The sequence below is a fragment of the Gopherus flavomarginatus genome, unplaced genomic scaffold (assembly GCF_025201925.1).
Source record: "Gopherus flavomarginatus isolate rGopFla2 unplaced genomic scaffold, rGopFla2.mat.asm mat_scaffold_47_arrow_ctg1, whole genome shotgun sequence".
In the NCBI taxonomy this organism is placed as follows: Eukaryota; Metazoa; Chordata; order Testudines; family Testudinidae; genus Gopherus; species Gopherus flavomarginatus.
In genome coordinates, this window is record NW_026115098.1 from 1,629,016 (window position 1) to 1,656,492 (window position 27,477).

The window sequence follows — 27,477 nt, forward strand, 5'->3', positions numbered from 1 at the left end:
TTTAAAGCTTCATTAATAAAATAATAAAACAACAACGGAGAGTGTTGGGAACGCTCCTCACATCACTCAGAAAATATTAATGCCCCAAGCCCGAAGCGCCTTTCCATACTTACACACGTACGTCCAGACTGGCCACTTCTGTGTATAATGTTCAGAGGAGGGGGAGAGGTGGAAGGGAGATTATCCTGTATACAGCTTGTCCAGAATTTCCAACATGCTTCTGCTCTTGGGAGGGCTGTTCTTTTACACCCTGGAATCTCCTGCGGCGTCTCTTTCAGAGATTCCAGTCCAGGTCGGCTGCCCTGTGGCTTCTTTGGTGTCACCAAGCCACACCGACTCAGGGTCACAAAGGCACACTGTTGGATCTTACTGGACAGTTAAGCTTTGCAAATGTAATTTCAGTTCTGTAACTTGTATTTCCTTTGCTTCGCCTCTGTCTATATTTTTTCCTTCACAGCCAGCTGGGGCCGAAAGCAGCCCCTCCCTGCACCAAGCACAGTCCCGCAGCCGATTCCTGACCCTGAACGCAGAGCACCCCCCTCCTTCCATCCCGGGGCCAAGATGATTTTTAAAATTAACCCGTTCCTTATGTCTTTTTCTTTCTTTTTCTCTTCCCATTAAACATTCTAGTAGCAATGCTAACTACTTCAGACAAACTTTTCCCTTGCGTACCATCTGGATGCTTTCTAAATCTTTTTGCAATATCCTTTGCACATTGTGACATGAAAACCATTTTAACCATCTCCTTTCCATGATCAGTTCAGGATTTAAATTCCCATGCTTTTTAACTTCACAATCAGTCCGAGCACAAAAGTCAGAGAGGTGCTTATCTGGATGCTGAACACAAGCAGTCACCTTGCTCCAATTTGGAGTAGCCTCCCCTGCATCTCTAATACCATTCAAAACAGCTTTTAAAAAATCCATCCAACTTTGTCTTTTGAGCTGGATTATTGGGATTCCAGTTAGGGTCAGTAATTAGCCAAGGTGCATTCAAATGAGCTGCAGATTTTTCTTTTACTTTTTGTCTTTCATCTTCTGTCATGAGAGTATCTAATAACTGATTTACATTTGCCCAAGTGGGCACATGAGTGAAAAAGATTGTGCAGAACATTCTTTCCACTGCCTCAGGATTGTCTCATAAGTGAGGCATAGTGCACTGCCAGTTAAACACATTTGAAAGTTGCAAACAGGGTATGGGTATAAAACCATCTCATGTTCCCCAGCAACCAGTAGAACCCGATAAGTTCTCAATGAGGCTTGTAATATCAGAGGTGTCTCAGAAACATTCCTCTCTCATGGAGTTAAGTAACCTAGTGGGGGTCCACAAGGGCAAGGACAAGGGCTGCTGTAATATTAGGGGGTGTTTGAAAAGCCAGTCCCTGACCAAGTTTGCAAAAGGCTGGCTGGAGGCTGCACAGAGGGGGTGAGGCTGCCTGATCTCTGAAGATGATGGGAACATCACTCTGAGCTCCCCCTTGATTCTCCTCTGTCCCTGAACTGTCCCTAACCTGCTTTTGAATCCTTGCACTCCATCAGACGGGGAAGAACAGGAACAAAATTGTCCTCCTCCCGGTGCGGCTCTGGTGCATATGGTGGGTGATTTTTTTACAAGAGCTCTCCATACAAACAGCTTCAAAAGCTACCCATCCCTCCATGGGTTTATAATTATACCATACAAACAAGTAATCCATTTGTCTCGGCCTAAGATCAACCAAAATATCCCTTAAGGAGTTCCTCCTATCTGTGGAAAAGGTTTCACCCACCGGCCAGTCTCTAGTTGGGGACAAATGAAAGGTAAATGATGGCCATTGGATCCAACACAGATTTCTCATCTTAAATTTAACTAGATCAGCTGTCTCAGAAATCTCTTTCCAATCTCTAAGTATCAGAGACAACGGGGCATCCCCCGGGCACTTACTGCCAACTTGTCTCATTTTAATGAAGGGACTCTAACCCCTCTTCATGAAGGGACTCTAACCCCTCCTCCCCGGGTCGAGGTAAAGGGACTCTAACCCCCACCTCCCCGCGTCGAGCGCTCGCTTACCTCTCCAGGGACTTGAACACCTGGACTGAGACTCAAACCCAGGCTGGGACTCTAACCCAGACAACTTGGATCCTGTGCAAACCTGGACTGGGACTCTAACCCAGACCTAAGTAGTCAGGGACTCTAACCCCGACAACCTGGACCCTACTCAATGGGTAGGTGGACGTTGCTGGATTTCTAAGAGTTTCAGCTGGTTCACAGAACACGCCTTATCGCCAACGCAGAGATCAGATCACCAGGCAAGGCTCCTCTAAACTGGAGGATGCGCGCTGCGTTGCCTCAGGGTCCGATCCCCCGCCGGAGAGTCAGACGGGTCCCGGCGGAGTCGCCAAAGATGTCAGGGACTCTAACCCAGACGGCAAAGTTCGTTGTCTGACCGCGAGAGAGACAGGCAACACCAGCAAGGTCCGATCAAAAGCTCTTTATTGACAAGTGCACGCATCAATAGAGAGCAGCTCGTCTCCAGAGAGAACCAGCCTGCTCTTTACATCTTAGTATAAGCCTATATAGACAGTTCCGTCGCGTCATAAATTATTCACTGGAGCAACCCACCCCCTTCTTCTAACAACTAGAAACTAGACACCTTTAGTATACATGCATGCCTAAAGTTAGAAATGTAGGGGAGTTAAAAACAAACAAAGAACAAAACCAGGGAGCGAAAACAAGGAGGCTGGGAAACTAGGACTCTTATCAGTTCTTCGAAGGAGCTGCCCGAACACAGCACATCTGGTACTATGCCAGGAATGCAGCTTCTCTCTTATCTCACTTTTTCCCAGCGCTTGTGAGACATGCTGCTGCTTCTCAGTGTTTTCCACTCAGGGATTACCCACAAACCTCTGTTAGCCTGACTTTGGTCAGGTTGGCATACCTGGTTTTGTCTGCTATATCTTTATTCAGGCCTAACAATTATAATGTCACAGTCTCGGTGAGTTGACTGCTGCAGCTCCCCGTAGACTCTGCCTGCGCCTCTCACCGAGCTGGAGTACAGCAGGCGAGGGGAGAGCACTCAATGTATTGCATCTACACTAGACGCGATATATCAACCCCCGCTGGATCGATCGCTGCCCACCGATTCGGCAGGTGGTATAGACATACCCCGAGTATCTGGTGATCGGAGCTGGACCCCCGAGGGGGACACATTGAAGGAACTCAGGGGTTAAGGTGCCTCTATTGTCAACTGTCAGGGCTGCTGTGGCTCAGAGGAGGGTGCTTGACTGCCTGGCAGGCTTAGGCGCCGCAAGCCTTGGAGGTGGGAGAAGTGAAGCGGCCACGGCGTGCTCGGGGTGCTCGTGCTCGGAGCAGGGGTGAGCTCGGGCGAGGGGGTGCCGCAGGGCAGAGCAGGAGAGTTGCCACAAGAGGGGAGCCTCAGGGTGGAGGGGGGAGCTGCCACGGGTGGGGCGCCTCAGGGCAGGGGTGCGGGGGGGGGAGGGTGCAAGGTGGAAGTTTCGCCTAGGGCATGAAACTTCCTTGCACCGGCCCTGCCCGCAGCCAGCCCTGCACCCCCTGCCCTGCCCTGCCGGCAGTCAGCCTCTGTCTCCAGCCAGCCCTGCACCTTCTGCTTTGCCTGCACCAGCCGCATCCTCCCTGCCCTGTCTCCAGCCAACCCCTGATGCACCCCCCTGCCTGAAGCCAGCCAGCCACGCAGCCCTTGCCCTGCCTGAAGCCAGACCCTACCTCCAGCCAACCCCACATCCACTGGTGCCCTGCACTTCCCAGGGCAGTAACCCTGCACATCTGCTTCAATGAGGGGGGCAGGGAGCAGCTGGGACCCACACATGTGCACACCCTAGGGTGACCAGACAGCAAGTGTGAAAAATCGGGACGGCGTGGGGGGTAATAGGATCCTAGATAAGACCCCAAAATTCGGACTGTCCCTATAAAATTGGGACATCTGGTCACCACAGCACACCCCCAGGACTCCTGAGTTCCATTGCTGGGTTTCCTATTGGTTCCTCTGCTGGTTGTTTTCCTTTTTCTGGGGACTTTGGGCAAGTTGCTCCCCACTCTCGGGCTCTGTCCCCAGCAGTCAAATGGGGATTTCATACCTTCCCGCTATTGGAAAGTGCTGGGAGAATCCCCCAGCAAAAGCTGCTCTGACAGTGCTAAGCAGCATCTGACCATTCAAGGTCGGAGCTCACTGCCCAGGAGGAGTGCTTGGCTCTGGGGTTTCACTTCAGCCCAGTGTAGAGAGAGAGCCCTAACCATGGAGTTTGGCTCAAGAAGACCAAGTCTCCAATTTGTTAAGGGTGTTTTGAATTTCAATCCTGTGCTCCAAAGTGCTTGGTGTCAGTTGTAAACTTTAGGAGCATGCTCTCCACTCCATTTTCCAAATCATTCATGAAAATATAGAATAGTACCTGACACCGGACTGATCCCTGCCAGACCCACTAGGTTCACCCTCCCCGTTGGGCAGCTAAACATGGAGAAGGGCTCCTGGAGTCTTGGCTTTCAACCAGCTCTGCACCCACATTACACTGATTGCAGCTGGACTACATTTCCCTCGTTTGCTTCTGAGAATGTCCTATGGGACTGTGTCAAAAGCCTTAGTAACACCAAGCTAGATCCCATCTATTGTTTACTCACCTCTACCAGGCCCAGAACCCTGCCAAAGAAGGAAAGAGGATTGGTTTGGAATGATTTGTTCTTGACAATTCCACGCTCACTAGTCATAAGAACCAAATCATCCTGTAGGTGCTGCTGACAAACTGAGTGTTTAAGAATGTATTGCAGGATCTCTCCAGCTATGGCAGTCAGGCTAGCTAGTCTGTAAGTCCCAGAGGTCTTTTTGTTCCCCTTTGAAAGATAGGTCCTGTCTTGTTCATGGATGGGAAGATGTTCTTTTTCAGGGGTCTCAGACGAGAACTGGGGCACAACACCTGGTTTGTTAAGGCCACAAAAACGGAGGCAGGAACCTCTTCTCTGCTGCTGGCAAAGAACCACAGGTACCTAAAAGATAGGGACTCACATCTTTGAATGGGCTTTAAAAAGGCAGTGGTTAATAAGTTTGGCCCCGACCATTTCTTGTTTCCACAGACTAGACATTTTAGCAAACTTTAGAATTCCTTGGTGCTAAACACTGTGAAACTCCCCTTTCTCCTTCACAGAGGGCTTTAATACCCCTTATCTCACTTGGGCTCTAAACTGCCCATAGTTCGAGAACTGTTCCTGTTCCGATTGGACAGATGGGAGAAGGGAAGTGACCTACCCAAGGCCTACACAACAAGGCGATGGCAGAGCCAGAAAGAGAAGCAACCAGTTCTGACTCCTGTTCTAACAGATGAAAACACCCCAGAGCCCAGGAATCGAGATGGTGGGAAAATTTCATTCAAACCGTTTCTGTCCGAAAATCCCATTTAGACTAAACCAGTTTGTTTCTCAAAATCATAACAAGTGGGATGAAAGATCTTTGCAAAAATATTTTGTTGCAAAACAAAAGCATCTCCTCTTTGTCAGAGTGTGTTAAATTGTCTCCTCGCACACAAAGAGGAGACACTTACATCTCAACCATTAGATAAGATGCTTCAATCTGAGCTAAGTCGTTGCTACTATTAACAATTTCAAAATAAAAAAATACAAATAAAATAGACTATTTCAGCTAATCTATTATGTCATAATCTGGGAAACTTCATATTATGCACTACTTCTAGTGACACTCCCAAATGGATCCGCATCCTTCACCCACCATGAGGTAGGTAAGAGCGGATCATTATTATCCCTACTTGAAAGAGGGAGAAGCTCAGGCTGAGAAAGGAGAATTGACTTGTCTTAGGTCACACAGCCCGTCAGAGGCAGTGTTGGGAATAGGACCGAAGAGCCCTGATTTTCAAACAAACCATCGGATCTTGAATTTCAGACATTGAATGACCTGAATACTGTGCTCTCAGATGAGCTCCAGACCAACAACAGTGACAGTAATTATTCAGCAAGTATTTGAGGAGAACTGCAATGTTAGAGGGAATCATCAACTGCTCAGAGACAATTAATGCAGAGAAGCAGCAAAATTAATCAAAGATAGAACTGGTTCTGACTTATTTACTTGATCTTAAAAGAGAACAACAAGGACCTGAGTCTCCTCCCTGTCAATATCCCCCTGCTCAACCAATCAGGGTAGAGACGGAGGACGGGAGGCTGAGGGTTCTCACCAGAGAGCCCAAAGGATGGCCCAGGTCACCGGTGGGGATCACTGCCCGAGCACTATTTCAGTCCCACATTTTTGGGTGGACCTTCCATAGTGGGAGCTGCAGAGGACTTCCCTGCAACACACACACACACACCTCCGTCCTGTTGTTGGGAAGGGAACAGGAGAAAGGACAAAAGAAGCAAGAGAAGAAGAGGAGGGAGGGATGGAGGAAGAGGTGAAACAAAAAGGACAAACCCTAATGTCCCCAGCGATTCTAAGGGACAAAATCCCAGGTGCGCAATAAAATTCTGCCTCCTTAAGCTCGTGTTTTCCATGCCTAGAATTCACTTGTCACCAGATAGATCAGACTGAACAGGTTTCAAACCTCCAGGAGGCTCTTACCTTCTAAACAGGGACGGCTGTTTTCTAGTAAAATCACTACAAGGGAAGGAGGAAACTCGAAAGAGGTTCCTCCTGGCGCTCACGTCCATGACCCCAAATAATCTCTCAGTCCTCAAAGAGAGACCTGGAGAAGGAAACGTGCTGAAGCAAAGCCACAGAGGTCTCTGAGGTTTCCCTGGCCCCTCGCCCCTGTCCTGCCTGGCTGATGTCAGCATCTCTCTGTGAGGTCACCACCTCCCCACCACCTTTGACCAATAGTCTGAGGTCCTGCAAAAGGCCTTTGTGATGTCACTGCCACACCCCTCCCTTGCTGGGCTAATGTCCTGCCCCTGGCCAGGCACTTTGGAGGTTTGAGCTACTCCCTGTGGATCACCCCACTCAAGGAGCGTTCGTTCTAGGCAGCAAGCCGGCTAGACAGGAAAACATCAGACGCTGCTCCCAATGCTACACTCAGTTTTTCAGAAATTAGTCGACTTCATGGTCAGAAGACACCATTAGAGCATCTAACCTGCATATCACAGGCCTCCTGTATGACATAACAGCTACTTTGGGGGCAAACACATTCCAGAAAGGCATCTAGTCTTCATTAAATGACATCAGGAGATGGTGAATCCACCACTTTCCTTGGTAGCTTGCTCCTGTGGTGAATCATCCTCGCTGTTGACTATTGTGCCTCAGTTGTAATATGAATTTGTCTCTTTTCACTTTCCAGCCATTGGGTCTTGTTATGCCTTTCTCTGCTCCATTCAAGAGCCCGTAAATACCCAATCTTTTCTCTCCATTAAGGCCCTTCAACATTTCAATGAAATCACCTTTCAATCTTCTTTTGATAAGCTAAACAGGTTGAGCTCTTTCAATAGCTCACTGGAAGGCATTTTTCTCCAGCCCTCAGAACATTTGGTGGCTCTTTGCTGCCCTAGCTCCAATTTCACAACATCTTTTTCAAATGAGGATACCAGAACTGGAGGCAGTATAAAGGTTGTATAAAGGTAAAATTAAATAGGTTGCAGAGGAGTTTTTTTTAATTTCGGCTTTTGTTGCTAAAAATTTTGTCTCTCTGCGGTGAGAAAAAACACTCCCCGAATGCCAAAATTTGAGCCATGAAAAGCGGCAGTGTGAACAGCGCATCATAGGTGGAGCTGTGCTCCCGGTGACAAAGCTCCTGCCCCTCATTGGAGGTAGTTTGGCTTTGTTGCCGGGGAAGCTCTCTCTCAGCGATAAGGACGGCCACACAGCGCACCTTACAATGGCATGGTTAGAGTGGCACAGCTGCACCGTGGTAAGGTGCGCGGTGTAGACACAGCCTCAGAGCTGGGGAAAGCCGACAGGCGCTGAGGAGCACAGGGTTCAGACAGAGACATCCGTTAGGAGAGGAACTATTCACAGGGATTCTCTATAGCCTAGTAAGGTGGAGAGGATGGAAGATGATAATGTACAGGTAGGTTCTGATGAGAAACAGTGAAATGAAAGAGTCTCCCTCAATTACATCATGTAATAGCAGACAGCTAAAATGGGACACATTTTAGAAGTGCTTAAATACAAACGCTAAACGTCTAAGTACTAAGACTGGTGAATTTGAGTGCCTGGTATTGAGTGACGATATTGATAGAATAGGCATCACAGAAACCCTTGCACCCCCTCCTGCACCCACATGGGGAGACTGACCTGTGTGCATGGAGCAGCTGGCATTGCTGCCCCCCACTCCTCCCTGGAACGCTGCTCATCTGGGCACCCCTAGGGGCTGTGGGATGTGGGGGCAAGAAGTGAGATCATCCGAGCTCCCTGCATCCAGGTCACTTTCCTCAGCCGGGCTGCATAGCGGGAGGGCAGAGAGCAGCAGCTTCTGATGCTCCCCTCACAGCACAGCCCAAGTGGGAAAAGTGACCAGGACGCATGGAGCACATAGGGTTGCTCCTTACTCCCCTCAAACCTCTATGGACCCATGGAGGAGCATTGGGGCAGGGGAGAGCAGTGAGCACCTTTGCACTGCCACACGGTGCCCTTTGACCCCTGGAGCCCTGGGCGGCTATCGGGGGGCACCACCCCTAAGGCCGGCCAGGCTCCCCAGAACGAGCAGCAGAAAACACAGAGACTGGCCACACACTGAGCAGTGGTAGCCTGGGCGGCTCGTAATGGAGGCTCAGGGGGGAGGGGTGTCATAACATTTTTTCCCAGATTTGGACCTTAGCGTCCAAAATATGGGTGTTAGCATGAAAACCTCCAAGCTTAGTTACCAGCTTGGACCTGGTAAAGCTGCCACCAGCCAGGGATTTATACAGTGCCTGGCTCGCTGTGGTCTCCCCAAAACCTTCCCCGGGGGACCCCCAGACTCAGATGCCTTGAGTCTCACAACAAAGGGGAATAAACCATTTCCCTTCCCCCTCCTCCCCTCCAGGTGTTCCCTCCCTGGGTTCCTGGAGAGATATACAGAAGCAAGCTCCGTGAATCTAAACAGAGGGACTCCCCCCTCCCTGTTTCCAGTCCTGGAAATAGAAGTACCAAGATAGCTAATCTCTCTTCCCCCTTACCCAGAGGGTATGCAAAGTCAGGCTAGTAAATCTAACACAACGAGATTTTCCCCCTGACTTCTTCCTCCCACCAATTCCCTGGTGAGCTGCAGACTCAATTCCCTGGAGTCCCCACTAAAGAAAAAATCCAACAGGTCTTAAAAAGAAAGCTTTATATAAAAAGAAAGAAAAGGACATAAAAATGGTCTCTCTGTATTAAGGTGACAAATACAGGGTTATTTGCTTAAAAGAAAAAAATGAATAAACAGCCTTATCCAAAAAGAATACAATTTAAACATTCCAGCAACTACACACATGTAAATACAAAAAAAACCAATATAAACTTATTGTCTTATTATCTTTGTACTTACAACTTGGAAACAGAAGATTAGAAAGGCAGGAGATAGAAAAATCACTCTCATAGCCGAGACGCCACAGACACAAGACAAAGAACAAAGAACTCACACACAAACTTCCCTCCACCCAGATTTGAAAAAGTCTTGTTTCCTGATTGGTCCTCTGGTCAGGTGTTTTAGGTTACTGGTGTTACCCCTTTATAGGTAAAAGAACATTAACCCTTAGCTATCTGTTTATGACAAGGGGGCTCAGCCTCCCCAAACCTTGCACTGCCAAGGGGACAGTGGGGCCCATGATCAGGGGCCCTGGCCAAGTTAGGTCCCCCTGGAAAAGTCTCCCCTATGTCAGCCCCAGGGCTGGAGGAGCTCCCACTCCCTGCTACAGCCCGGGGGCTGCAGCAGGGGCACAGAGCTTCTCTGGTCTCAGGGCCACAGCGGGGCAGGGGTAAAGGAGTGATAGGGTGGGGCTGGTGGGGGAAGGGGTGGAACAGAAGTGACAGTGGATGGGGCCATGGGTGGAAGGGGGTAGAGCCACAGACAGAAGGTAGGGGCATGGTTCTGGTGCTGGGGCCCCCACACTTGTTCTCCCTTTCCCGGGGGTTTGGCATCACTAGCCCCGGCTTAGCGAGTAGGGTTCAGTGGTCCCCATAATGTGGGGTGCGACTCCTAGGGGGACACAGAGGAACATTCATGGGGGCACCTCAGGACCTGAGCCAGCCCACATAGAGGGCAGGGAGGGAGCACCACTCTGCCACAGCTCTTCCCCAACCCCACCCTCAGCCTGAGACTCTGGCTCCCAGCCCGGCGTCGACCCCTTTACCCCTGTCCGCACCCCTCACCCCAGCAAGCAACAGCCCCACTCCTCCCAGCCCCGGTTCTTGACCGTGGCTTCCGAGGGGCCACAGCCATGGCTAAGAGGGCACAATGTGAAATGTTTGGGGACCACTGGTTTAGGGTGACGTCCTCAATCACTTCTCTGCAGTCCAATAAAAGCTATTCCTCACTCACCTACCCCTCCATCAGGACGGACTAGGTATGTTCTGCTGCCCTTCACTCATACAGGAAGGAGAATAACATTTCATTCCACTCAATCCTAAAGTCATTTGTAACCCAAGACCATCCCAAACTGGTCATTTTGGGGAAGCGGCCCCATCATGCTGCATAGCTAGGCAGAGTAGGTGTGTCTATGCAAACACGGTCTGTTCCTGAAGTCTTTCCCCAGCTCCTCACTAGGTGAGAGAGGGGAGCTCATTCAGACCCTGCTTTCGCTTAGTATTTAAAAACTCCTTAGTGTCCCTATCTCTGCCGGCCTTAGATTTCTCCTCCTGTCCGTTTTTTGACAGCTCAGATGAGGTGACCGAGTGGTTAAGGTGATGGACTGCTACCCCATTATGCTCTGCCTGCATGGGTTCAAATCCCATTCTCATCAGAGGCATTTAGTCTTCACCCTCCTTTATAGACAACCATCTCCCCCTTTGGTACAATAACAGATCAAACAATGTTGCTTGTGTTACCCAAAATTGGGTCAGTTAGTAAGCTTAGAGAGGACTAATAATGCCCCTGCCCCCACAGAGTTTGGCAGAAAGCAGCACATTTATTAGCTTGATAGCTAAGCTCAAAGAAGGGATGGGAGAGGGTGTCACACTCATACTCACGCTCCCAGGACAGGCCTGGCAGTGGAGATGTCAGGATCCTTTAAGGTAAGTGTCCACAGCGCAGCGATGGACGGTGCGATGAAGATCAGTCTCCCTGAGGTGCAATAGAATGTAACACAGCGAACCACTGGCCAGATGGGCCGGGGTGAAGGGCATTCACTGGAGGTACAAAGGAGAGTGGGGAAAGCCACTTCACAGCATTCAAAGCGGGAAAGGACACAAGCTGGGGGAGTTTTAACAGACCTTTTGAGCATACAGGTTATACAGAGCATACAGATCACTGCTGCTCCTACAACATGATAAAGTTCTCAAGCAGCATGTTTCTTACTTTGCCCATCTGTCAATTTGATGATTATTGATGGAAATATTTTGCCATTGGGTTGTGTGTTTACACAGAAATTGACATTTACCAACAAATACACAATTCTTCCAAGCCTGCCTAGTCTGCAGTTGATGGGTTTAGAGGGACACATTCACTCTTCCAGGTCCCCCATTCCAGGCCTGTGCTCTCCAGGTTGTCAACTTCCCGCACTGCTGGATCCTTCCCTCATCTCCCCCCAAACCACTGCCCCACCCCCACTTCTGGGGTCCCCTCCCTACACTGTCTAACTCCACTGCTGGCAGGATCCCTTCCTGTTCCTTTCATTTCCTGCCTCCACTCTGGGCAAAAGCTCTGCACTCTTCCCACACCAGAAGTTGAACCCAGGCCAACCTGGGTGAAAACCAGGAATCCTGACCACTAGCCCATATGGGACTATTGTTGCATCTGACGAAGTGGGGTATTCCCCCACGACAGCTCATGCTCCAATACGTCTGTTAGTCTATAAGGTGCCACACCGGATTCTTGGCTGCTATTATTACTACACTCACTCAGGCCTTGGCTACACTGGAGAGTTACAGTGCAGGTGGGTGGCTTTACAGCGCTGTAACTTACTCCCCGTCCACACTGGCAAGGCACATACAGCGCTGTATCTCCCTGGCTACAGTGCTGCATGTGCTCCACCTCGACGAGAGGAATAAAGAGAACAAGCTGGTGATGCAGCGCTGGTGTGGCCAGTGTAAACAGTGATTAATCTTACTACGCTGTCACTGACCTCCGGAACCTTCCCATAATGCTTTTAAGTAGAGATAACGCTCTTTGTTTTGGTGTGATGCCTCTGTTGCTTTGCTGTGAGCTCAAGGCTTCCCGGAGCTGCTTATCTAAAAACCAAACACAGTTACTGTTTGCAGTGAATGAGCAGAGGCAGGGGGATCCCTTTGGAACACCCACAGCTGGTGTTGCTTGAGGAGAGAAGCAGCCGGGTGGGCACGGGGGAGGGGGGGGTCTGTTTTGGATCAGCGGCTTATCTGGTCTGTGAGGAAAAAAACAAAGGCGGCTATTTGCATTTAGTGAATGAGAGAGGGGTGGGGGAGGAGGCTTGAACTTGCCAGGCAGGGAGCTGACACAGTGTCAGCTCCAAAAATCCACTCGCTCTGTCTCCCCCACGCTCCGTGTCACACTCCACCCCACCCTCCTCTTTGAAAAGCACATTGCAGCCACTTGAATGCTGGGATAGCTGCCCATAATGCACCACTCCCAACAGCGCTGCAAATGTGGCCATGACAGAGTGCTGGTAGCTGTCAGTGTGTCCACACTGCAGCGCTTTCCCTAAACAGCTGTAGGAAGACAGCTTTAACTCCCAGCGCTGGACAGCTGCAAGTGTAGCCAAACCCTCTCTAAGCCGACCCCTTATGAGAACAGCAGGGACTAGCATGACTAGATGTCCCGATTTTTGGGTCTTTTTCTTATATAGGTGCCTATTAACCCCACCCCCATCCCAATTTTTCACATTTGCTGTCGGATCACCCTAGCAGGGGTTGCACACAGGGCCTGCATTAACCTTCAGGTGCTGAGGTTTCCCTCTCTCCATTCCAGAGCCTGTGATCAGGAAACAGACAATCAGGGCTCCCAGGTGCTGCACAGACCATGACTGAGATCAGACCCCATATTATGCAAGGTGCTGTACAAACCCTGGGCAACACTGAGACACCCAGGAGGTTCCCCTCAATTTCCCTGAGCCTCTGCTGCCCAACTTCTTCTGAATCCCTCTGGCTCACCCCCCCCCACAAAAAAAAACCCACCTTTCCAAACAGTCCTTCTTTCCTTGCCCCCTGATTCTGGTTTCACACCCTGGGACCATCTCCTCTCTTGTCTCTCCCCCCTCCAGGTGAAGCAGAGATGGAGGCAACTTCAGCCACTGGAGTCAACCTCAGCGAGCACTGCAGCCGGCCCCGGGGGAGGGGGGGTGTTTGCAGACACAGGAAGGGAGCAGGGGGTGCTGGGAAGAAGGCGGCAGGAGAACAAAGCTCAGAGACCCAACATGGGGAAATTCCAGGGGGCGGGGCTCTGACACATCCCAGGTGCGGGCAGCTCCTGGGGGCGGGGCTCTGGCTCAGCTCGGGGGCGGGGCAGCTCCTCGGGGCGGGGCTCCAGCACAGAGCGGGGCGGAGCAGCTCCTGGGGGCGGGGCTCTGGCACAGCCCATGGGCAGGGCAGCTCCTGGGGGCGGGGCTCTGGCACATTGTGACGCGGAGCCCGGGCTGAACAGCTGCTTCCTGGTTCTCCACGTGCTGCCAGCAGCGCTGGAGCTGCCCGAGCCGCAGCGGAGCCGCTGTTCTCAGCTGCAGCCAGGATCTGCCCCCGGCCCCGCTGGGATCCAGGTGGGGACAGAGACTGGGGCCCGGGGGTTCCCCTTGGTGTGGCTGGCGGGGGCGGGAGGGGAGAAGCCGGAGCTGCAGGCGGGGGAAGGGCGGTGGGACATTGTGACCCGGAGCCCCCGGGGAATGAGAGGCGCTGGGGGGCAGGAAAGTGACTCTGCCCCAGGGAGCCTGGGAGAAGCCTTGAAGGCGCCTCGGCCCCAGTGGAGCTGCAGGAGGATCCGCCCGCCCGCCCCGCTGGGATGGGGGGGCCGGGGCACGGCCGTCGTGTGGGGGGGAGGGGCGGACCCCGGGCCAGGCGGGGGGGGGCGGTGTATTAAAATCCCTCCCCATAGCAATGTGCTACTCCGGCACTGCGCATGCCCAGTAACAGCCGCTGAAGGCCGCTGCCCTTCCCCCTGCCCGGACCAGCCGTAAACGTTCCGCCGGGCTGCTGGGGGCGGGGCTGGAGCGGGGCGGGGAGTAACAGGGAGCGTGGGAGGGGCGGGCGCAGAGCAGGACATTGATGGGCGGGGGGGGTCAGGCAGCTGGAGGCAGGGTTCGTGGGGGGCTAAAGGGCACAATCCGGGCTGGGGGGAGGAGCAGGAGTTGAGCTCAGGGGGAGGCGCTGGCAGAGCCCCCCCCGTTGGTGTGAGGGCGGAGGTGTCGAGGGGGGAGGAGAAGCCGGAGTTGCAGGGGGGGGAGGTCACTGGGGTGGGGGGGTAGATCTGTCTCTGTGCAGCCAGGACATTCCCGGGGTGGGAGGGAGGTGAGTTAACTGGATCCTGTCCCATGTTTTTGCCACTTCCTCCCACACACACATTCTCTCAAGATTTCCCCTTTTCTCTCTCATTATCACACGTGGCTATAAAATCCAGGGAGATTCTCCTCCCCCCCCAATGATCAGCTCTCTAATTGCCTCTGATTTTCCCTTTTCTCTCCATACTTCTCAAATGTCAATTTAAAATCTCTCCGATGGGGGGTGGATTTTCCCACCCATTTATCTGCAGCGATTTGTCCTTGTTTGGGTGGGAAATTGTTGCCCTGGGTCATTCCCCAGAACATGGCTCCCACTGGAGTGGGATGGGATGAGGTTCCCGTTCTCTGCCAGGGCAGGGAAGGGAAAGGGAGGAGGCAGCAATCCCCCATGGAGACTGCCCAGACCCCATTCCCAATTACCCCTGCGGCACCCCCTTCCATTGTCCAGGGAGCCTTCCAGCTCCCCCCCCCGCCCTTAAATCAGCCTCCTCAAAGGGCTCTGAGCTGCTCACGTGAATGGTTGCCCCGTGAGCCGGGGGGGACCATCACATTCTGTTTATGTATTGGACAGTCCATATAAAATCCAGTCCAACAGTCCCCCTTTTCCACTAGTTATTTAATAGCAACATCAAATCCCCTCCGATCTGGTGGTTTTCTCTCATGTTATCAAATGTTCGTTTGTGACAGGGTTCTCTCTGCGTGTGTCAAAGATTGATATAAAATACCCCAAACATTTCCCCCACTTCTCTCTAGTTGTTTTATTTCTAATTGAATATGATGGGTTGTTTCCCAATGTGCTAAGATGCAGCCGCCTCTGGGGTGGATCCATGGTGGCCATTATTTGCTAGTGACAGCCCGTGGATCTTTCTTGCCCTCCAGGCCTTCCATTCTCCTGTTAAAGAAGCACTCCCCAGGCTCCCTCTGCCTGTGTGACTGGCCAGCAGGAGGTGGTGTTAACTTTCTAGCCACTTCTCACACTCTGTGAGGTAACACTTGCAGGGGCAGGGAAGGTGTCTGTGTGGGGAGATTGCAGCTGAAGGGGCATTGTGGTAGGGGGAGGCCTCTGGGTGGCTGGGCAGGGGGTACCCTAGTCAGGTTGGTGGGTTGTGGAGGTTTGGGGTTTTCGGGGGTGGTGGTTCTGATGTGCCCATCCCTGAGGCTATGGGTCCTGGAGGTGGGTATCGCTGGGGGCCTGGTGGCTGCAGAACAGTGGGGGTGGGTGTCTCTTGGGGAGGCGGGACAGAGGGTTAGAGGGAGCCTGGTTCTGTGCCAGGGGCTCTGTCTGTGCTTCCCCCGCTGGTTCCTGGTTTTGTTGCCATGCCCAGTGCACAGAGCTGGGGGAGGGGATCCCTGGCACTAGGTGAGGGCATGCCAGGGAAGCAGAGTGATGGGTCGCACTGTAAAGCATCAGGGGGTCACACTGGGCAGAGGAGGGGGTCCCAGGCAAATGTCAGGGTAGATCGTTCTGGAGGGTGGGGAAGTTCCTAGGCAGGCAGTGAGGGACTGAGTTCCCAGTGGGGGGGGGTCCCTTGAGGGGGTCCCTGGCTGCTGGGGGCTCTTGGTGGGGGGAACCCTTTGGGATTCCCAACCTGGCAATCATGGTGTGGTGGGGGTTCTCTGGCCGGTGGGGCTTTGAGGGGTATCTGGGGTCCCTGGCCAGGGACTCTGGGGGCTGCGTCCCAGGGAATATCTGATGGGATCCTGGCTGGGGGGTGTCTGGGGCCCCTGGCTGGGGGGTCTGGGCTCTGGGTACTAGGGGGTGTCTGGGGGCTGCTGCTAACCATGATCCTTCTCTCTGGTCAACTTGTACCAGAGTCCTGGCTCCTAGTCACCAGGTCACCAAGTCCATTCCCCAGTCACGTGCCCTGTCACTGTGATAACTTTCTGTCCACTTAGCAAACACTGTTAGTGTGAATTCACAGAATTTACTTTTCTCCTCTTTTGAAAACTGCAGGAACTTTCGGTTCCGTTTGGAAAATTTTTGCCCCCAGTCCTTGTCCTAGATCTGCGGGGGTGAGGGAGGTGGGAAGGGAGTCAGCACTGCCACACGATGGTCTTTTCCACAGCGTTCTGAACTCATTCTTTCTGAAATCCGGTGTCATTGAGACCGTTGTTAATCCAGAGTCACTGTATGGAAAGACAAGGAGTGATTCCAGATGGACAGTGGGTCAAATGAGATCAGCCATTCTCCCTGTGAGGAGGGGCTCCCATTAGCTGCTCTCCCCAGAGAGCTAAAGGAGGGAAGCTGCTCATACACTCCGTCCCTCTCTGCTCAGGATATTGGGGTTCAGCTTCCTGGGTCAGATGCTGCAGCCTCCATTGTGATCTGGGAGACCAGGCTTGGCAGCTGCTGCTCCCCCAGTGGGGCTCTGTGCTGGGAAGTGACCTTAATTAAAGCTTCTTCTCTGCCCGGCCCAGGGGATGACTTTCTGCAGCTGGTCCTAGCCCCCTAGGGCAGTCCTGGGCCCTGTTACTACTAAATTCTGAGCCAGAGTCTCCAGGTAACTGAAAGACCTCAGGGAATGTCCTAGGGTCTGGCAAGAAAGTGACTCTGCACAAACAACACCACCTCATTTCTCCTCCCATTAGCGGTTGCCAGGAGGAAATCCAGCCATGGGAGAGCAAAGCCCCCAGGAATGGGACTGTCCCAGCCAGAGGGGCAGGGAGAGAGGACAGGGGAAGGAGAGACTGAAAGGGGCAGTGGGAGAAATGAATGTGGGGGAGAGATTTCCAGCTCTCTAGTCCACCCAGACACATGTATTGCTGCATCCTGGGGCAGAACCACTTTCCAGTGAACAAAACAAGGATCAGACAGAGCAAAAGCCAGTTCCTGACTCCATATTCCCCCTGCTGGGGTGTGGCTGCCGTGGGGTCAGTGTCTGAGGGAATCCCCCACAGTGACTCCTTTGGTTCTGCTCTTTTCTAGCCTTGTGTTCAGAGAAGGGGTGAGGGGAGAGAGAAGGGAGGTTAAAAATGTGTCTGTGGACTTAGCCTGGCAGGAGGGGCCAGGTCTAAATTGTAATAAACAGATTGAGCATTTCCCAGCATGACAGAATCTAGGGTGTCTGTCTGCAGGGAAAGGGCCTGGGGGAATTGTGATGTGAAATTAACTAAAACCGGTTCTGAAACGCCCACAACTGCCCTTCTCCCCCAGACAGGCTGCAGAATGTTTTGCTCCAGCTCATCCCAGCCTGGCGTGGGACAGGGAAGAGAAATGGCTGCAGTGGAGTCAGTCCAGGTAGAGATTATCGGGGGGTTGCTGGTGGGTTCCTGCTGGAGGAAAGGGAGAGCAAATACACCAGAGGTGGGAAGGTTTGCAGAGTCTGGTTTGGAGGTTGGAGCGGGGCAGGAAATTCACAGCGTGGGGAAAGGAGGAGGCCAGGGTGTGGCAGACCTGCTGGGAGTTATTTACTAAGTGGCCTAGATTCTAGGAACAGACCCAGGAGGTTTGGAGGTGGAAATGCCCTAATTTGTGAAGAGAGAAAATAACCCACCTACATGGAGCTAGTCAAACTGACCAGACTCCTAGTGCTGGAGCCTGACCTCATTAACCATCAGCTGCTGTGAGATATAAAGGGGACACCCATGAGTCAGGCTTATTGGAGCTGCCTCTCCCTTCATATCCCACTCCTCACAATGAGGAGGGTGTTGGGCATCCTACCAGCGAGCTCTCCCTGGACCCTGCTAGGGGCTCCATCTCCTGTATCAGTCAGTGGCTAGTAGGGGGGTGATGGATATGCTGGGAGAGATAAGGGGCTCTCTCTTCATCCCCTCACCCTGGCATTTGCTGGATACTCTGAGCCAGGTCGAGGTGGGACTCTCCTGACTATGATCCACCCAGAGCTTCCATTTGATTCACTCTTCTCTGCCACAAATAGTGGGGCTGTGAGTGGGGCAGCAAGTCCTTAGTGTTGGACTCTTACTCTTTCAGGGGCTGGTGACCTTCAAGGAGATGGCTATGTATTTCACCAGGGAAGAGTGGGCTCTGCTGGACCCCACTCAGAGAGCCCTCTACTGGGATGTCATGCAGGAGAACTATGAGACTGTGACCTCGCTGGGTAAGGGTTCCTGTCCCTTCTGTTCTTGGAAGGGGAAATGAAGAGTGAAGGTTCACGCCACCCCCACAATGCCATCTGTACCCTGTCCTGTTTCAGCATCACCCCAATAGGCCAGTGACACACATAATACCAGAGACCCTCCTCTGCTGCAGAACACTTTGGGAACAGAGCACAGGAGCCGTATTGCACAGTGTCAAATATCTCCTGTTTGCTCAAGTGAAACTGGGGGTTAGGTCTGGCATAACTGTCCCATACCCCTAATCATTTTTGTTGCCCTTTTCTGAACCTTTTCCAATTCCAATATTTCTATTTTTGAGATGGGGTGACATGTGCATGCAGTATTCAAGATGTGGGTGTATCATGGATTTATTTGCTGTTTTTACAAATATGATCTATGAGATATTCTGTCATATCTATCACTTTCTTAATTATTTCCTACATTGTTCACTTTTTTTCACTGCTGCTGCACATTGAGTGGATGTTTTCAGAGAACTATCCACAGTGACTCCAAGATCACTCTCTTGAGTGGAAACAACTAATTTAGACCCCATCATTTTGTATGTATAGTTGGGATTGTGTTTTCCAATGGGCTGCACTATGTGCTATCCTGTCATCTAGTACTGCTGAGATCCTGGATTCAGTAATATCCCTGCCCTTCCTGTTCCCTTTCTCCACCGAACCCCGCCAGCCCATGCTTCCTGTTCCCAGCTTCCCCAGGATTCTCGCACTGTCTCTGAACCTCTCTGTCAGCAAGAAGCAGTGCCAGGGACACTTGCCCTCTGTCTGGAGTCTTCGATTTCTGGGACATGGATTTACTTTCTCTGTGTTGTAAGAGGCTCTGTCATAATGAGTGTCTGTGATGTTACCCAGAGTACAATCTGGACTGTTAAATAGCTGTACCTCAGTCCTCCAGCATGGGGTGCCTTTTCCACTGTTTTCCCGCGAGAACAGCCCCTCTTGGCCAATTAACACACAGTCTCCAGCATGTAACTCACTCCCAGCTACACAGTATTGAGTGCTGCTAGACAGCCACTCATGAATTACACCTCAGGAGAAAACCAGCAAATTCTCAAGTGCCCAACTTTCCCCCAGAAATGTGCATCTTGCACTGTCCAGCACGCTACTGAACGACCCAAGCTCATATGAAGTCTGTCATTTCATCAGCGGAAAATGACATGCACCAGCTTGTTATCCCAAACAGAGTTTCCAACACACTTCAATCCACACATACTGGTTAGATGAACAATAAACCAAGCTTGTTAACTACCAAAAACTAAAACTAGGCCCAGTCCATGAAAGGGGCACTCCCAGGAGAGACTGTATAAAGGCTGGAACATGAAACACCTTTGTAAACCTGAGACAGCTGCCTTGGGGACAATGACAGGGAGAATCCCCCAAAAGTGACTCCTTTGTTTCTGCTCTTCTCTGGCCTCCGATTGTTCCTTCCAACGTGGAGTACTTTGCACTTCGTCTCTACTGAATTTGATCCTATTTACTTCAGATCATTTCTCCCGTTTGTCCGATCATTTTGAATTTTAAATCCAATTCCTCCAAAGCACTTACAACCCTCCCAGCTTGGTGTTGTCCGCAAACTTGATACGTGTAAGAGAGAGACTGTTAAGGGAGGGTTTCCACCATGTGTCAGAGGGTTACAGCCCTGGTGGGAGGGGGCTAAGGCCTGTACTGGAATAAGGTCACTCTGTGCTTCACAGTGTGCTAGAACCTAGAATGTGCATTAGCAGGGGAAAAGCTGGGGGGAATCGGCTTGTGGAATGGACAAAAGCCTAGTCTGAATTCTCACACCTTGCCCTTTTCACCCCGGCAGGCCAGAGAAACAACATCCATGTTTCGCTGCAGATCATCTCGTCCTCCCAGGGGCAAGGAAATGGCTGCAATGGAAGCTGGCTCAGGTAAGAGATTATCAGGGTGGCGGGCTCTGCTTGGAGGTTGAGGAGCAGTAAATGCATAAGAGGGTGGGAATTGCTAGAGGTGGTGGGAAGCAGGAAATATCTCGGGTGGAGAAAGGGAGGGGACAGCATGTGACAAACCTGCTGAGACTTGTGTAGTGTAGGGGCGTGATGGGTTGTCACCCCCAGGAGGCAGTTTGTGGAGCTTCTGGGAACTGCTGTGTCCTCTAACCCTCACGCTGGGCTGGCCCTTCTCACACTGCTTTGCTGGAGATTTCGCCAGCCTCTCCAGGGCCTGTTATCAACCCAACACAACAGCAGGTGGCGCCATGCAGCCAACTAAGCTACCTGAGTGCGTTACCTAAGGCCACTCAAGGACAGATAGAAGACAAGAGCCAATTTCCCACTCCCCAACCATTGCACACTTTGCTGTAGTATAAATCCAGATGATACCATCTTATAGTGCACAGGGATCTCTATAATACAAGCTCATATAATGTAGTTCCCCTTCCCCTCGATATGGGACAGATGTGCACACAAAGCTGAGATTTTCCCCAGACACTTCACTCAAAATACGCTGGTTAAGATAAGCATCAAAACAAGTTTTATTAACTGCAGAAAGATAGATTAAGTGATTATAAGTGATAACAAACAGATCAAAAGCAGATTATTTGCAAATAACCAAAACTCAGACTAAGCCTAACATACTAGATGGATAGAATTTGAAATTAGCAATTTCTCACCCTGACTGATGGTACAACAGTCCCCCAAGTTTCCATACACAAAGCTAGAAATCTCTTGATCCTGGGAGCAGCCTTCCCCCACATCCGTTTTGTTTCTCAGGGTGTTTCCGAGAAGTTCTCTTGTGTGGAGAATGAGGCCAAGAGATGATGTCACACCCACCTTATGTAGCTTTTCCATATGGTGGGAACCTTTTGTTCCAACTCAGTTCCTAGTCCAGTTTGTGGAAAAATACAGGCTACTAAAATGGAGTTAGTGTCATGTGGTTCTGGTCACAGGCCCTGCTGAGTCATAGTAGCCATGACTCATAGGCTGGCTGAAACATTCACAGGAAGGCTAAGCTCTTCCACAGTCCATTGTCTTTGTTGAGCCATCAGCACTGTCTGGCTTCTTCATTGTTGTACCTGAAAGGCTCATTGTGGGTGTTACCCAGAGTAAGCACATTTGAAATACAGATACAGAGTCAATATCCATAACTTCAGATACGAACATGATATGTGCACACAAATAGGATAATCATATTCAGCAAATCAGAACTTTTCCAGTGACACCACACATGATGCATCTTCTACAAAATAGATCATAATTATGTCCTAATCATATTATAATCATACCACTATGATGAATATGAGGGGTGTAGTGTCAGATAGGTCCTAATTTCAAGGCACAGGAGTTGGGAATGGAACTTCCCTCTGTTGTGGAACAGGAAATAACCCTCCAGCCAGGGCTGGACACTTCCCAGACTCTCAGCGATGGAGCCTGAATCTACTGACATTTCATTAAATTACCACCAACCCCAATCTTTGTGGCAACTGTAAACTTTATCAGTGATGATTTTGTACTCTCTTCTAAGTCATGGATAAGAATGTTAAATAGCACAGGGCCAAGAACCAATCCCTGCAGGAACCTGCTAGAAAGAATCCACTCGATCATGGTTCCCCATTTGACTATCAGAGTTTTTAATCTATTTAATGTATGCCGGTGTTTATTTTGTATCATTCTAGTTTTTTTTAGTAAAAATATTGTGCTAATCAAGTCATGTCCCTTACGGAAGTTTAGGTATATTACATCAATACTATTAGCTGCAAACCAAACTTTTGATCTCATCCAATAAGGATATCCCATTAGTTTGATAGGCTCTATTTTCTCTAAACCTTTGTTATGGGCACTACAATTCTGACCTTCTAACTTCTATTCTTTATGATTGACTTCCCCTTTCTTCCATATATTTTATTTGGAGAGTGCTTGGATTCCTACCAGGGAGCCCACTATCAGGGTCCAGAGACAGCCCCATCTCCTATATTAAGCTCTGGCTAGTAGCCTATGTGATAAATGTGAAGACCCTGCTTCTGTCTGTCAGATGGGAGACACAAAGGTTCTCTCTTTCTACCCTCTGATGCCTCCTGGCTGCTGTAAGCAAGGTGGGTGGGACTCTGTTAACATGTGCCTCCCGGAGCTTCCATTTCCCTGGTGCTGCTGTTCCGTGAATAGTGGGGTTGTGGAGTGGGGTCAGCAGGTACTGAGTATTGGACTCCTGCTCTTTCAGGGGCCGGTGACCTTCGAGGAGGTGGCTGTGTATTTCTCCAGGAAGAGGGGACTCTGCTGGACCCCACTCAGAGAGCCCTCTACAGAGATGTCATGCAGGGGAACTATGAGACGATGGTCTTGCTGGGGTAAGGATTCCTGTCCCTTCTGTTTCTTGGAAGGGGGAAAATGAAGAGTGAAGGTTCATGCCACCCCCACAATGCCATCTGTACCCTGTCCCTGTTTCAGCATCACCCAATAGGCCAGTAACATACATACCTAGAGACCCTCCTCTGCTGCAGAACACTTTGGGAACAGAGCACAGGAGCAGCATCACACAATGTCAAATATCTCCTCTTTACTCAGTAAAACTGGGGTTAGGTCCAGCATAATGACAGAAGCTTCCTACCCCCAGCCTTCTCTCAAACCCTGAGCCTTCTCTAACCCAAACCAGAATGTGCTTGGGGTGTAACAAGCAGGCGGCTGGAGTCAGAGCTGCCAGTCCAGGGTTACTTATCATACAGACACTCAGTGCGTCCTTGAACGCTGGCTGGGAGTATCCAGACAGGGGAGCTCCAGCAGAGAACACTGAATCTCACCCAGGATTACAGATGACACAACTCCTCGCCTGATCTGGATTGCACCCCAGCATGTGAAAATGGACTAGGTTGGTAGTGACATTTCTTGAGGACATGGAGAGTCTTGCTCCCCATATCACCAGGTGTATAAAAATAACAGGAAAGGGCCAAATATGGAAAAACTGATTGTTCAGCTTGCTTTTGACCTGCATCATATTTTGCAATATATTCCAAATAGAAATTAACGTGCAACGTATGTGTCATTGTTTGTGGTTTTAAGCTGTAAAAAGGCTTGTGTGATTTTTAGCTCAGGAACAGTATTCCAATAGCTGTCGCCCCCTGCGTGCTTGTAACCAAGAAAAAGAGCCTCAGGCTGAGCTGATTCAAATATTAATCCTGTGGTCGTTTTCCACAACAGCCTCAATAGGTCCCTGTGATGGAATGTAAGGCTACATCTAGACTACCCACGCGTATCGGCGGGTTAAAAATCGATTGCTCGGGGATCGATATATGGCGTCTCATCTAGACCCATATATTCGATCCCCGAAGCGCGCTTATATCGATTCCGGAACAACACCAGACCCCAACGGAGTTGCTGATTTGACAGGGGGAGCCGCGGACATCGATCCTTCGCGGTGAGGATGGGTGAGTAATCCGATCTTAGATATTCGACTTCAGTTACGTTATTCACGTAGCTGAATTTGCGTATCTAAGATCGATTTCCCCCCCGTAGTGTAGACCAGCCCTTAATGTCTTCACACCTTCCCCCTGCAGGAGAATGGCTGTTTGAACCAGCTGTTTGCCTTGCTGTCTCTGAGGAAACTGGTCTGTGGGGTGTGTCCCCAGAAGCTGTAACTTTGTCAGTAATATCATACAGTAAAATCTCACAATTTTACATACAGTGTTACTACACATTTTAACAGGAGGTAATATTCAGTAGGTTATGCGTGTTTCCTAATGATACCGTCACAAGCATTTTCCACTAGCAGGGTCTTCTCTGTTCACAGAATTTCTGATAGTTTGATGTCTGCTGGCACTGGATATCACTATTGTGGCATCTCTCTCTCTGTCTCAGTGAGGCACCCGCTGTGGGTGTTGAAAGTCTGTGATGGGATCTGATGGTATGCAACTGAACAGTGGGACCCCTGAGCCCTTTGTCCCACCACCTGGGCTCCCTCTCACACATGTGATGCTGAGACAAGCTGTGAATCTCTGGCAGATATTGCACTTACACAGACATCCGTAGGTAGGGACACAGCCAACTGAATTACATGAATGCTTCTGCAGCCACTCATAACACTAATGATAGAAAGTTCGCCCCCCCTACAGCTCTGCAGCCTTGCACCCCTGGATCATACCATCTTGCCTTAATCAGAAGCCTGATCAGTGTGAGTTTATTACACAGGGTCCACCCCTCCCTCACTGTGAATAGTACATGAACCAGCCTTGTAATGGAGCTGAGATTTCCCAAGAACTTCAAGCAAAATACACCAGTTAAGTAGAGCATAAAACAGATTTATTAACTACAGAAAGAGTGGAGTTTTAAGGATTATAAGTGGTAGAATAAAAGATCAAAGTAAATTACCATGGAAATTAAAGATAAATTCACAATCTAAACTTTACACCTTATTACACTAGGGCGTAGTTCAGTTATGCACACAGGAAGGCTTATGCTCGAGCTGCTGCACATGCTGGGCAGGCTTAAGGTCGGGCTCCCCATGGCAGGAGAGAAGAAGACTCGGCCCCTGGAGGGGCAGGCTGGGGCTTCCTGGATCCCATTTGCTCACAGCCAGCGCCCTGCCCCCACTCCCAAGTCATCCATGGCGCCCCAGGTCGGCCAGAATGGAGCAGCAGTTTTCACTGCACTACGTCCACTTATGGCTTACAGGCAACTCCCAGACTCACCACAGTCCACCATCTCGGCCAGAAAGGAGCCCACTCAGCCTCACCATTGCTGCTTTTCCTTCCCCCCAGAACCCCGCTTCTCCTGGGCTGCAAGTAGCCATCCCTGGGATGCCAACAGGCAGCCACAGGGGTCCTGTCTCTCAGCAGCCAACCGCACCTCCATGGGTTTCAGCCCTCAGAAGGGCAGGTGGGGGTTTCCTGGATCCCAGTTGCTCACAGCCAGCCCAGCCTCCACCTCTAAAACCATCAGTCATGCCCCCAGGTTGGCCATAAAGGAGCCGCCATTCTCCACTTGGACTCAGCTTTGCTTGTTTTCCTTTCACCCAGAACCTCCCTTCTTCTCCTGGGCTGCAAGTAGCCACTCCTGGGAAGCCAAGAGGCAGGCACAGGATTCTACCTCCCAGCAGCCAACCACACCTCCCCAGGCTTTGCAGAATGAAGGGTGGTGCTCTACTAACCCCACTTAGCCGCACAGCTTCTTCCCTGCCTTCCTCAGCTCAACTTTCCTCTATTGCCCCATTCCTGCCTCACTTCCTCCTTTGGCCAGTCACGCAAAGGAGCCCAGCAGGAAGTGAGAGCCTCTATAGGCCAACCTCCAACAGCAGAGGTGGCCAAGCCACAAGCCTCCAAATGGTGACTGGCCTAACTACTCTAGGTTCTCCAGCCTGACACCAAGATGCTTTCATTCACTGCTGTCAGCATCCTCTGTCATGCAGGGGTTGGAGTTATCCCAGGGACAGGCCAATAGGAGGAGTGCCCTTTCTGAATAACAAGGGGATCTGGGAAAAGGAAAGCCAGCATGTTTCTGCCTGGTTTTGAACCAGGGACCTTTTGCGTGTTAGGCAAATGTGATAACCACTACACTACAGAAACTCCACCTACTGGGTTGTTGCTCACTCTGGCACAGACCGATGACAAATCTAGAGAATGTGGTGGTAGCCCCTCGATAGGTCAGCTGGCAGGGCAGAGGACTGGAGCCAGCACTCAGGAAGTCGTCCTTACCTCGCCCGTGTGACTCCAGCTTGAGGGAGAGCTTCTTTTTCTTCTCCTTGCTGACAAAGAGCAAGAGAAGAATGAAAGGTCAGGTGGGCCAACTCGGTGCAGAAGCCCATGCATGTCTTTTCCTGCTGCATAGCCTGAAATGAGGGACTCGTGGCAGTTAAAGGAACTGCTGCACTCTCAGAAAACATCCCGCCCGTGCATAAAGGAGGATAGAAGAGCCTGTTAGTCTAGCACGCTCCCAACTGAACTGTTTCAGCAGCTGCTAGGTTTCTTTTTGGCCTGTTACTTTTCTGTCTGGGATGTTGTTGTCAGCTGTGGCACAGAAAAAGGACGTCATTGCGAGCTGCCCATGAAGATAAGATTAACTTTTGCCTTCCTTGCTCGGCTTTACTTGCTTCCTCACCCTATTCCTGCCTTAGTTCCTGTGTTACCTGAAGGCAACGGGGGCCCAGCAGTACGAGAGGAAGTTAGACAGGCTAGACCCTGGTGGCAAAAGTTTCTAGCCACCGCTTGCCACCCCACTCTCTTCTCCCAGCTTCACATATTGACCGCCAGGGACTTGGTGCCCAGCAGCGCAACGGAAGGCAGTGGACAGAGGCCAACCCTCGCCTTGAAGCTCTGGCTCATTAAACCGTATCTTCAGTCGCTGATGGCCAATGAGAGACCAACAGCGCTTGCCATTTTAGCACTTGAAAATGCCATTGGTCAGTCACTGGATCTCTTTAATGCTGTTACATAACAAATGAAAATAGAATCTCAGTGTGACATTCTGTACCTTTGGGGGAGTGTGCTGTAACCCCCATATTCCTCATTTTCATATAATCGTGATCTTATATACAGAGCATGCCTTGTAAGGTATCAGGGGAAAGGATATGATCTGCTGAAAGTCATTTCTCTACCCATAGATGTTTACCATTCATGCATATGAAGTTATGAGAATTGTGCAGTGTGGTTATCACTATGCTGTAAGGTGGGGGAGTCAGCCAAATATTAGCTCCCCAGTGACAACAGCAAGGAAAGTAACCAACACCCGGACAGGGTGTCAAACAACCCATCAACAGCCATTGTTCAGCAAGGGAGCTACAGTGCAATCACTTACCTGCAAGAGGACACCCCAGGGGAATTGCTCAGACTTGCTTGGAGAGACGCAGTGATGCTCACCTGACTCTGAAGGGGGAGCAAAGCCAAGAGGGAAGAAAGGACATGATAAAAGCAGAGACATTTGCCATGCTTTGTCTCTCTCG

General features: G+C 50.7%; 1 long non-coding RNA gene and 1 other non-coding gene across 3 annotated transcripts; one reads left to right on the forward strand and one right to left on the reverse strand.

Moving 5' to 3' along the window:
* The first annotated feature begins 13,663 nt into the window (after positions 1-13,663).
* Positions 13,664-18,620, forward strand: LOC127042517 (uncharacterized). Of its 2 annotated transcripts, none has more exons than XR_007771965.1 (3): positions 13,664-13,783; positions 17,673-17,756; positions 18,450-18,620. It is a non-coding gene; the product is annotated as an uncharacterized LOC127042517 (long non-coding RNA). The 2 variants fall into 2 exon arrangements; XR_007771966.1 differs by having other exon boundaries at positions 17,677-17,756.
* A 7,411-nt stretch (positions 18,621-26,031) lies between these two features.
* TRNAV-AAC (transfer RNA valine (anticodon AAC)) lies at positions 26,032-26,104 on the reverse strand. The gene has a single exon. It is a non-coding gene; the product is annotated as a tRNA-Val (tRNA).
* Between the last annotated feature and the right edge of the window lie 1,373 nt (positions 26,105-27,477).